Raw genomic sequence first — 12,396 nt, 5'->3', positions numbered from 1 at the left:
CAAAAGTATTGCAGTGTATTATAAAAGCGATCGGATGATCGCATATTAAAGTCCCGTAGTAGGACAAGTAAAAAAAAAAGTTTAATAAAGTTAATAAAAAAAAATGAAAAACCAACCCTTACAAAATGCTTTACTATTAAAAAAAAAAATAAAGGAAAAAAGTTACACATATTTAGTATCGCCACGTCCGTAACGACCCCGACTATAAAGCTATTACATTATTTAACCCGCACTGAACGCCGTAAAAAATGAAATAAAAAACAATGTAAAAATTGTTTTTTTCTGTGAATCCTGAAGTGATCAAAAAGTCGCATCTACTCCAAAAATGGTACCAATAAAAACTACAAGTCGTCCCGCAGAAACAAGCCACCATACAACTGCATCGGCGGAACAATAAAAAAGTTATGGCTCTTCAAATATGGAGACACAAAAACAAATTTTGGAATAAAGTTTTTTTACTGTGTAAGTAGTAAAACATACAAAATCGATACAAATTTCGTATCGCTGCAATCGTACCAACCCGCTGAATAAAGATATCGTGCAAAATTTCAGGTTTTCTTCTACCCCCCCCCCCGAAAAAAAGTTAATACGTTTAATCAACAAATTCTATGCACCCCAAAATGGTGCTATCAAAAAATACAACTTGTCCCGCAAAAAACGAGATCTTATACAGCTATGTCGACGCAAATATAAGTTATATCTCTTCGAATGCGACGATGGAAAACTTAAAAAATTGCTTGGTCACTAGGGCCCAGAATGCAAGCAGGGGGAAGGGGTTAAGAGTTCTCAAGTATGGTACTTACTGGCAGCAGAACCTTGAAGGAATTGCAAGTGAGCATATGCATCTCTATGATCAGATGGTTCCATTAATTCATTAATAGATTTAGTAGCTGCATTGATTTATATATTAACCATGATGTCTTTTGTTTGCTGAGAGTATCTGGCTATTTTCAAGAAAACTGTGGCAATGCATGGTGTTCCTGTGTCGTGTGGCAGCCCATCCTATTCTTAGAAAAGATTTAAATTTTCATGTCTTTTTGGAGTACAATCAAGATGTAAGTTGCATACTGTCATATCTCAGATGTAAGTTCTAGACCAAGTACGTCACTTAAAGGGGCTGTCTTAACAGACATCATTGGTATATCGCTAGGATGTACTAGCAGTGTCTGATTGCTTTGACTTCCACCAATTGCTAGAACATAATGGTGGTAGCGCTACAAAAATACTTTTTTTTGCCTTTTTCTGTTCAGTCCTATAGTTGATCATTAAGGGTATGTTCACATGGCAAACAAATAATGGCTGTAAAATACGGAGCCGTTTTCAATCGAAAACGGCTCCTGAATTTCAGCCGTCTTTAAAGCGTTTTTTGATGTATTTTTTTTTTTGGCTTTTTTTGCACCTGGTTTTCTATTGAGACCATGAAAAACATCTTAAGAAGTGACATGCACGTGACAGGGCGTTTTTCCCACTGAAATCAGTGGGCAGATGTTTGGAGGTGTTCAGCCCCGGTATTTTCAGCCGTTTTTCTGGGCGTTTATGGCCTGAAACACGGCTGAAAATAAGCAGTGTGAACATACCCTATTGGGGTTTTCCAAGAACAAAAAAAAAATCACCTATCCACAGGCTGGGTCATTTTCTGATCTGCTGGGACCTCAACTGATAGAGAGAACAGGGGTCCTGATCTTTCCGATCCTCCTTACTGCACGCCCCACGGTTCTGATTGACAGCGATGAGCACTTCACGTGTCAGCCGCAACCCGTATAAATACTCAGCATTATCTGTATATAGCTACCCTGTACATTAAGCAGAGCAGCATGTTCACTACATACAGTGTACAGATGAGTTACTGAAACAGCTGAGCGCTCATTCCCAAACTTTGAATGGAGCGTCAGCACGCATGCTTGACCACTGCTCCATTCAATGTCCTCACTGCAGTCAAGCAGTGAGGAGGAACAACGTGTTCAGGACTCCGGTACTCACGATTTGTGGGGGTCCCAGTGGTAGGACCCTCAGTGATTAGAAAATTCAAAACAATCCTGTGGATTCTAGAGATACCCCTTAATGACCGGCCGTTTGGGGTAGTTCTTCTGGAGTGCCGACGTGAAAAGGTGGCACTTCAGAAGAACTTTTCCCGCATTGTGCAGAGTTCTCCTGAAGCCATGGCTGTTGCTAACAGCCTCGGGCTTCAGGGCAACGATCGGAGACCACTAGCATTGGTCCCCGATCATATTTAACCCCTCGGATGTGGTGCTTAATAGCTAGCGCCACATCAGAGTGGTTTTAGAGGGAGGGAGCTCCCTCACACCCCACTGGCTCCACGTGTGCATCGCTGGGTGCCGATTGCTTTTATGGCAGCCTGGGAGCCTAACTAAGGCCCCAGGTCTGCCTTTAGTGATTGACTGTTAGGCTATGCCAGAGGCATGTCCTAACAGATGCCTGTCAGTTTTACATGGAAAGGCAATAATACACTGCAATAGAGACGTTTTTCAATGTAGTATATAAGCGATCAAGAGATCGCACCATAAAGTCTCCTAGTGGGACTAAAAATAAGTTTAACGTTAAAGTTTGAAATCAATAAGTCCCAAGTAAAAACAAATTGAATTCACTTTTTCCCCTTACAAGATCCTTATGAAAAATATTAAAAAGTTACTCATATTTGGTATCGCCACGTCCGTAACCAACCCAACTATAAAACGATTACATTATTTAATCCGCACAGTGAACGCCGTAAAAAATAAAACGAAAAACATGCCAGAATTGCGGTTTTCTGTTCATCCTACCTTCACTTTACCACATTTTTTTGATCGAATAGCCACATGTCGTTTTTATTGGTACCAGTTTGGAGTACAAGTTGTCCCGCAAAAAAAAAAAAGCCCCTATACAGCTGCATCGGTCAAAAAAGAGAAGTTGTGTCTCTTAAAATGACGACACAAAAATAATTTAGAGAAAAGTGTTTTTACTGTGTAAAACTACGAAAACATTAAAAAAAAAAACTACGTTTTGTATCGCGGCAATTGTAACAACCCGCTGAATAATATTTATACCACACGGTAAACAGCGTGGAATTAACTCCTTAACGCCGAAGGACGGATATATCCGTCCTCAGCAGCTGCTAGTTCGCGCAGGAGGACGGATATATCCGTCCTGTGATCGCGCGGGTACTGCCAGTGTACCCACGCGATCAGCAGCAGGAGCACGGCTGTTCTACACAGCCTGGCTCCTGCTGCAACTGCCGGAATCGAAGCGCGCTCCGATTCCGGCAGTTTAACCCATTAAATGCCGCTGTCAATAGTGACAGCGGCATCTAATGTGTTTGATAGAGGGAGGGAGCTCCCTCTGTCACCCGATCGGCGCCCCCGCAAACAAATCGCGGGTCGCCGTCGGGTTTCCATGACAGCCGGGGGTCTAACAAAGACCCCCAGATCTGTCTTCAGCATCTGCCTGTTAGGCGATGCCAGAGGCATGACCTAATAGGTTGCCTGTCAGTTTTACACTGACAGGCAATAATGCTTCGGTATACTAAGTATACCAAAGCATTATATATGCGATCAACAGATCGCATAGTGAAGTGTCCTGATGGGACTTAAAAAAAAATGACAATCAGTTAAATAAAGTTTGTAAAAAATAAAAAAATAAAAAATTACAGTCAAAGTCAAATAAAACTACTTTTTTGGTCCAAAAAGTGGTTTTATTTAGTAAAACTGTCAAAACAAATCACACATACACATATATGGTATCCCCGCGATCGTAACGACTAGACCAATAAAATGAACACATTAATTAAACCGCCGGATGAACGGCGTCCAAAGAAAACGCAAAAAACAACGGCAAAATTCTCTCTTTTCTCCCATTCCCCCCATAAAAAATAAAATAAAAGTTAATCTATAAGTCCTATGTACCCCAAAATAGTACTAATGAAAACTACACATTGGCCCGCAAAAATCAAGCCCACATATGACCACATAGACGGAAAAATAAAAACGTTACGGCTCTTGAAATGCGGCGATGCAAAAACAAGTAATTTTTTTCTAAAAGGGTTTTTATTGTGCAAACGTAGGAAAAACATATAAAACCTCTACATATTTGGTATCCCCGTAATCGTGCCGACCCATAGAATAAAGTTAGCATGTTATTTACGCTGCATAGTAAACGGCGTAAATTTATAACGTGAAAATCAATGCTGGAATAGCTGCTTATTTTCAATTCTCTCCTAAAATAAAGTTAATAAAAGTTAATCAATATGTTATAAGCATCTAAAAATGGTACAATTACAAAATACAACTCGTCCCGCAAAAAACAAGCCCTTATACGGCTATGTCGACGGAATAAAAAAAAAGTTACGACTCTTGGAATGCGACCATGAAAAAACAAAAAATAATCCTTGGTCATTAACGTGCAAAATGGCCCGGTCATTAAGGGGTTAAGACGGAAAAAAGAATGGCGACATTTCTGGGTTTTTTTTTTTATTTTTTTCAGTACCCCTCTAAAAAAGTTCATCTAAAATATATGTACCCCAAAATGGTGCTATTAAAAAAAAAAATACAACTTGTCCCACAAAAAAAGTCCTCATACAGCTATGTTGACAGAAAAATAAAAACGTATAGCTCTTTGAATGCGACTATGGAAAAACGTAAAAAATTGCTCGGTCATTAAGGTTTAAAATACCTTGGTATATAGGGGTTAAACTATAGATGCAATGATTAAAAAAAAAAAATAAACCAGCCTGATGTGGCACAACATTTTCCTGTGCCACTTCTAGTTTTTGGGCAGGATTTACAGCAGTCTGACACCTGTCAATCAGACTGGCTACATATCCTAAGAACCTCTGCATGAAGTTTGTATCGTCTCCCTATTTTTTCCTCTCGGGTTTTCCAGTTGGAGGCCCCCCATTGGGGACAGGTACTGATGTTTATGATAACCTCTGTACAGTGCTGCAAAATATGATGGTGCTATATAAGTGATTGGAAATAATGTAATTCCTTGTGGTTTACATGCCATTCATTGTGATTTCACTTGACCGCAGAGTGTAATAGCGATAGGCTTTGTTATGCCGTGCTGCCTGTTATGCTATTCTGATCAGGCTTAGGCCTCATGCACACAAACTTATTTTTTCCTTCCCGTCAATACTGGTGTAAATACGGGTCCTTGGTCACACGTATCCGACCCGTATTGCACCAGTATTTACGGATCCGTGCCCGTAAATACGGGTCCGGTGTCACCAGTATTCCACCCGTATTTACAGGCACGTTTTCGGCCGTTGCCGTAATTACGGCCTGAAATAGGACATGTTCTATATTTTTCAACGGCACGGGCACCTTCCCGTAAGCATATGGGGAGGTACCCATGGCCAATAGAAGTCCACGGGCCGATAAAAACGTGCCGTAATTGTGGGCATTTTTACGTTCGTGTGCATGGGGCCTCAGTCTGAAAATTTAGCAAATGGTCACTGCCTGGTTGTTCTCTTGTATGGGGTAAATTTGGATCTCACTGGATCAATTCCATAACGCCTAAAATTTATTTTTTTAAACTCGGTTTATTGTAAAAGTACATACAAAAATCTTCAGCAAATGGAAACAAAATAGTGACATTAACATTAACTTTCCTGCATACCATGAATACACATTAGAAACAAGAGTTTGCAATTTACTTTTATACATGAAGGCGAGTCACAGGAGACTCCAAATATTCACTGCACGCAGGCAGGTCAGTGTCTCACTTATTTGTGATTTTGTAGATATACAGGTCGCAGTTATTTACCAGATCAAAGCTCCATTCTCACACCTAGGGTATTAAATACCTGGTCAAGTAGATCTCAGATCCCTCCTACTTGAAGTGGTAAGGATTCTCTAAGGTCGCCCACGCTGAAAGATGCAAGAGGTGAGGAGCACCACTCTCCTCAGATTTTCAAGAATTTATATTGACATCCTCTATGTTTATATACTATATTTTCATATGGGAGAATAGCATTGACCAGGCTTTTCCATTGTGATGTATCCGGAAAAGTGTCCCCCATCCATCGGATGGCTATCGCTTTTCTGGCTAAGAACAGGGCTTCTCGCAGGAAGATACCCTCATAGTGTGTCCGTGTCCTCTCTCCCAATAGCCCCAATAAGCAGAGACCTGGTTCACATGGAATCGGGTTAGTCATAATTGAGGATAGTATTTGCGTCACTTCTTTCCAGAAGTTGGCTATGACTGGGCATAACCACATCATGTGATCAAAGCCAGCCTGGTCTTGAGAGCATCTAGGGCATCGTGTGCTAGATGCCCTTCCCATCCGATATAATCTGATAGGGGTAATATAACATCTGTGTATGATGTACAATTGCGTCAATTTATTGTTCGCTGCAGGCGAGACCAAGAGATGTGATCCCATGGCCTCCCCCCAGTCCTCACTGGATAGTGTGGGAATAAGACCCCTCCATCCAACCTCAACCGACATCTCAGCGTGAGCGACCCTCTGCGACAGAAGGTAAGTATAAAGGGCAGATACCATCCCCCTTGGTCCCTGTGTTCTCAGAATACCAATGAGTGGAAGTGAAGAAATGGATCTCTGATCTTCCCTGAACTGGGATTGTAAAGCATGCCTAATCTGTACACAACGGAATGCATCTCTCTCAGGAACCCGGAATGTATCCTGTATCTCTCTGGCTGATATCATATGCCCCTCGTCATCTATCAGGTTTTGCACCTGCGTTATACCTACTTCAATCCAAAAATCAGAATCCTGCATCCCCCTAAAATGAGACAGACCCTGATGAGACCAAAGTGGCAGCTCTGCAACTATGTCCTCCCATTCCAGAACTTTCTTAACATGTGACCAGACCTGCCTGGCTAGTTTAATTATTGGCAAGGAATGCCTAGGGCTATACCCATGTGGCTCAAGTATGGGCCACAAAGAGGGGATCCTAAGAAAGTGGGCCAAGTGGAGTTCTGCATTAGGCATTGGTTCCTCAGCCACCCATGCCTTAATATATCTTAATTGGCCTGCCAAGTAATACAAGAACACGTCAGGTAGAGCAGCCCCCGCCTGTTCCTTGGGGCGTTGGAGCGTGCTAAGTTTAAGCTTGGGGCGACTCTCCCCCCATACAAAGGAGGAAAATAAGGAGCTTACCAGATTGAAAAATCGTTTAGGGACCAGGGTGTCCGCATGTTCTAGGAGATATAACATTTTGGGCAGCACTATCATCTTAATTAAATTTATTCTTCCTGCTGTCGATATAGGGAGCGCCTTCCAGACAGCAAATTTATCTCTCAGATATGTCAACAGGGGATATATATTTAGATCATATGAAGCGCCACTATCCCTAACTATATGGACCCCTAAGTATTTAAAACAGGAAACCACCTGCAGGCCCTGGAATTCCGTATCCCACCCACCGTTATCGGGTCTAAGGGGCATAAGGAATGACTTACTCCAATTGATATATAGGCCTGAGAACCATCCAAACTCTTCCAGTATTGTCATTGCTCTTGGTAAGGAGGCGTTTGGATTAGCCATATACAAAATCATGTCATCGGCATAAAGACCGATCCGATCCTCCCGTGGTCCTATGCGGATACCCTGAAAAGCCGCATCTAGACGGATGCGGATAGCCAGGGGCTCAATGGCCACTGCAAACAGAAGAGGGGACAGGGGGCATCCCTGCCTCGTGCCTCTATGGAGACAAAAGGAGGGAGACAATATCCCATTGACCAACACCGATGCTTTCGGATCTTTGTATAGGATTTTAATCCATTTAAGGAATCTCTCGCCGAAACCAAATCTGCGAAGGACCTCAAACAAATAAGGCCACTCTACTGAATCAAAGGCCTTAGCCGCGTCCAACGAGGCCAATGCCCAGTCCTGCTGCTCCCACCACCCTATCTGGGTCACCACCTGAGCTCTGCGGATATTATCCGATGTTGATTTGCCTGGGATAAAACCGAATTGGTCCGGATGAATAATATCTGTGATAGCGCCACTAAGTCTATTAGCTAAAAGTTTGGTTAGAATTTTATAATCCACATTGAGTAGGGATATCGGGCGGTACGACTCACATTCCTCTGAATTTTTCCCTGGTTTCAAAATGACAACTATAGTGGCATCTTTCATCGAGACTGGTAATTCACCCTTCTGAAAGGCGTCCTCAAATACAGTTAATAACTGGGGATTTAGAGTATCTGCATATTTAATATACACCTCTAGAGGGAGACCATCCGGACCTGACGCCTTCCCTTTTGTCATGGAGGCTAAGCATTCTTCAATCTCCTGTACCGAGAAAGGGGCCTCTAACTTTATTCTATTCTCCTCTGACAACCCTGGGAAGTTTGCCCCATCTAAATAGAAGTTCAATTCCTCCATCGAATACTGTGCCTGCGAAGTGTAGAGCTCCCCATAAAAATCTGCAAATCTATTCAGTATGTCTAATGGCGTAGTAGCCGTACCCTGGTTTGGTTGGGATATACGTAGCACTGGAGGGGACATGGTATTCTGTTTCGCTATTTGTGCAAGCAGCTTACTCGATTGATTACCGTGCTCAAAAAAGGATTGTTTAGAGAAGAGTATCCTTCTTGCTGCCTTTTCCTTGACTAGAAGCAAGTATTGTCTGCCCGCTGCCAGCCACGCTTCTCTGTTAACCTGGGATGGGTCCCGTACGAAAGTATCCTCTAAACCCCTGCATTGTTGTTAGGGATCTGCCAGGTACTTCATCTAGGTATACTCCTGGGATTAATCAATCCACACCTGAGGCCAGACCTGTTCGACTGACACCATCTCCCACCAACCAGGGTGGCAGGCTCAGGAGTGGGAGAGCCTATCGCGGCCTGGTCTGTCGGAGTTAGCTCCGCCCCCTGTCCTTTATTACCTGCCCTGTTCTCTCCCTCAGTGCTTGTAATTCTTTTGGATTCCTGGCCCCACTGCTGCTTGCTCCAGCCTGCTTCTGCCGTGCTTCTGCCTTGCTGCAGTTCTGCTTGACCTGCTTTGCTTTGCCCCTGGCTTGCTTCTGTCTCCTTGCCCGCTTGGGTGTACTCACTTCGTCCTGGTCCTGACTGTCCGTTCGCCGCTCCGTTTCCTCGTGGCGTTCCGTGGCTACTGCCCCTTCCCTTGCATGTTCCCTGTTTGTTTTCCTGTGCACTTAGACAGCGTAGGGACCGCCGCCCAGTTGTACCTCGTCGCCTAGGGCGAGTCGTTGCAAGTAGGCAGGGACAGGGCGGTGGGTAGATTAGGGCTCACTTTCCCTTCACCTCCTTCCGGCCATTACATAATTACAAGCCCTTACCTAGTCTACCATTTCTCCTACGCTGACGCTATCATGGACCCCCTTGAGACCCTGGCCCAGCAGATGCAGGGCCTCTCCCTACAGGTCCAGGCCCTGGCCCAAAGGGTCAATCAGGGTGACGCTGCTTTAGTAGTACCCCTCACCTCACCTCTAGAACCCGACCTCAAGTTACCTGACCGGTTCTCAGGGGACCGTAAGACGTTTCTCTCCTTCCGGGAGAGTTGCAGACTGTATTTCCGCCTAAAGCCCCACTCCTCAGGTTCCGAGAACCAGCGGGTGGGTATCATCATATCCCGACTCCAGGAAGGGCCCCAAGAGTGGGCCTTCTCCTTGGCTCCTGACGCCCCTGAACTTTCCTCTGTTGATCGTTTTTTCTCTGCCCTCGGACTCATTTACGACGAGACTGACAGGACTGCCTTAGCCGAGAGTCAGCTGGTGACCTTACGTCAGGGTAGGAGACCGGTTGAGGAATACTGTTCTGATTTTAGGAAGTGGTGCGTAGCTTCTCAGTGGAACGATCCGGCCCTAAGGTGCCAGTTTAGGTTAGGATTATCTGACGCCCTGAAGGATCTGCTGGTTAGCTACCCCTCGTCTGACTCCCTTGACCAGGTTATGGCCCTAGCAGTACGACTTGACCGACGTCTCAGGGAACGTCAGCTAGAACGCTTCAGTGTGCTCCCCTCTGACTTTTCTGCGATCCCCCCCGAGGTCCCGTCTCCTCGCCCCTCCACGGAGGACTCGGAGGTACCTATGCAACTCGGGGCCTCCATGTCCCCTCGACAACGTAGGGAGTTTCGCAGAATGAATGGTCTCTGCTTCTACTGTGGGGACGACAAGCATCTACTGAACACCTGTCCCAGGCGCAAGAATAAGAAGCCGGAAAACTTCCGCGCCTAAGTGATCATCGGGGAGGTCACTTGGGCGCACAGGTATTTCCCGTTAATGTGAAACGCAATAAAATTTTGCTTCCCTTTCAGGTCTCGTTTGCTGGCCGGGCTGCCACGGGCAGTGCTTTCGTGGATTCAGGGTCATCTGCTAATATCATGTCTGCGGAATTTGCTATGTCTCTAAAGATGCCTTGTATTGATTTACCTTATCCTATCCCTGTAGTAGGAATCGACTCAACTCCCCTTGCTAATGGTTATTTTACTCAGCATACTCCTGTTTTTGAACTCCTTGTTGGCTCCATGCATTTGGAGCAGTGCTCTGTACTGGTGATGCAGGGATTATCGTCTGATCTGGTTTTAGGCCTTCCCTGGTTGCAGTTGCATAATCCCACGTTTGATTGGAATACTGGGGATCTCACCAAATGGGGTAATGAATGTCTTATGTCATGTCTTTCTGTTAACTCTATTTCTCCCCGGGAGGAGGTAAACACGCTTCCTGAGTTTGTTCAGGACTTCGCCGATGTGTTTTCTAAGGAGGCCTCCGAGGTGTTGCCCCCCCATAGAGATTACGATTGCGCTATCGATTTGGTGCCTGGTGCCAAGCTTCCTAAGGGGAGGATATTTAATCTTTCATGTCCTGAACGTAAAGCTATGAGGGAATATATCCAAGAATGCCTGGCCAAGGGTTTCATTCGCCCCTCGACTTCTCCTGTAGGTGCTGGCTTCTTCTTCGTGGGGAAGAAGGATGGTGGTCTTAGGCCGTGCATTGATTATCGTAACCTGAATAAGGTCACCGTAAGGAACCAGTACCCACTTCCTTTGATTCCGGATCTTTTTAATCAGGTTCAGGGAGCCCAATGGTTTTCTAAGTTCGATCTACGTGGGGCATATAACCTTATCCGCATCAAAGAGGGGGATGAGTGGAAAACTGCGTTCAACACACCCGAGGGTCATTTCGAATACCTGGTCATGCCCTTTGGGTTGTGTAATGCCCCTGCTGTCTTCCAGAATTTTATTAATGAAATCCTGAGAGAGTACCTGGGTAATTTTCTTGTTGTGTACCTTGATGACATACTGGTGTTTTCCAAGGACTGGTCCTCCCACGTGGAGCATGTCAGGAAGGTGCTCCAGGTCCTTCGGGAGAATAATCTGTTTGCTAAGACTGAAAAATGTGTCTTTGGGGTACAGGAGATACCATTTTTAGGGCAAATCCTCACTCCTCATGAATTCCGCATGGACCCTGCCAAGGTTCAGGCTGTGGCGGAATGGGTCCAACCTGCCTCCCTTAAGGCGTTACAGTGTTTTTTAGGGTTCGCCAACTATTACAGGAGATTTATTGCCAACTTCTCGGTCGTCGCTAAGCCTCTTACGGACCTTACCCGCAAGGGTGCTGATGTCCTCCATTGGCCCCCTGAGGCCGTCCAGGCCTTTGAGACCCTCAAGAAGTGCTTTATCTCGGCCCCCGTGCTGATTCAGCCCAACCAAGAGGAGCCATTTATTGTGGAGGTTGACGCTTCCGAGGTGGGAGTGGGGGCCGTCTTGTCCCAGGGTACCAGCTCCCTCACCCATCTCCGCCCCTGTGCTTACTTCTCTAGGAAGTTTTCGCCCACGGAGAGTAACTATGATATTGGCAACCGCGAACTTCTAGCCATTAAATGGGCTTTTGAGGAGTGGCGGCACTTCCTGGAGGGGGCCAGACACCAGGTAACGGTCCTTACGGATCACAAGAATCTGGTTTTCCTAGAATCGGCCCGGAGGCTTAATCCTAGACAAGCTCGGTGGGCACTATTCTTTACCAGATTTAATTTCTTGGTTACCTATAGGGCTGGGTCCAAGAATATTAAGGCTGATGCTCTGTCACGTAGTTTCATGGCCAATCCTCCTGAGAAGGATCCTGCTTGTATTTTACCCCCTGGTATAATCGTCTCTGCCACGGATTCTGATTTAGCTTCTGATATCGCGGCTGATCAGGGTGCAGCTCCCGGGAACGTCCCTGGGGACAAACTGTTTGTTCCCCTGCAATACCGGCTGAGGGTACTCAGGGAAAACCATGACTCCGCTCTATCTGGTCATCCTGGCATCTTGGGCACCAAACACCTCATTACCAGAAACTATTGGTGGCCTGGGTTGCCTAAAGACGTTAGGGCTTACGTCGCCGCTTGTGAGGTTTGCGCTAGGTCCAAAACCCCTAGGTCCCGACCTGCGGGCCTACTACGTTCCTTGCCCATTCCCCAGAGACCTTGGACCCA

The 12,396-nt window shown here is 45.4% G+C and overlaps 1 pseudogene; it reads left to right on the top strand.

Moving 5' to 3' along the window:
- Positions 1 to 792: 792 nt before the first annotated feature.
- Positions 793 to 12,396, top strand: part of LOC142760535 (sorting nexin-6-like) — a 49,476-nt pseudogene continuing 37,872 nt past the window's right edge.

This window comes from Rhinoderma darwinii, chromosome 4 (genome assembly GCF_050947455.1).
Source record: "Rhinoderma darwinii isolate aRhiDar2 chromosome 4, aRhiDar2.hap1, whole genome shotgun sequence".
Lineage (NCBI taxonomy): Eukaryota > Metazoa > Chordata > Amphibia > Anura > Rhinodermatidae > Rhinoderma > Rhinoderma darwinii.
This window is presented reverse-complemented; position numbering and strand designations above follow the sequence as displayed.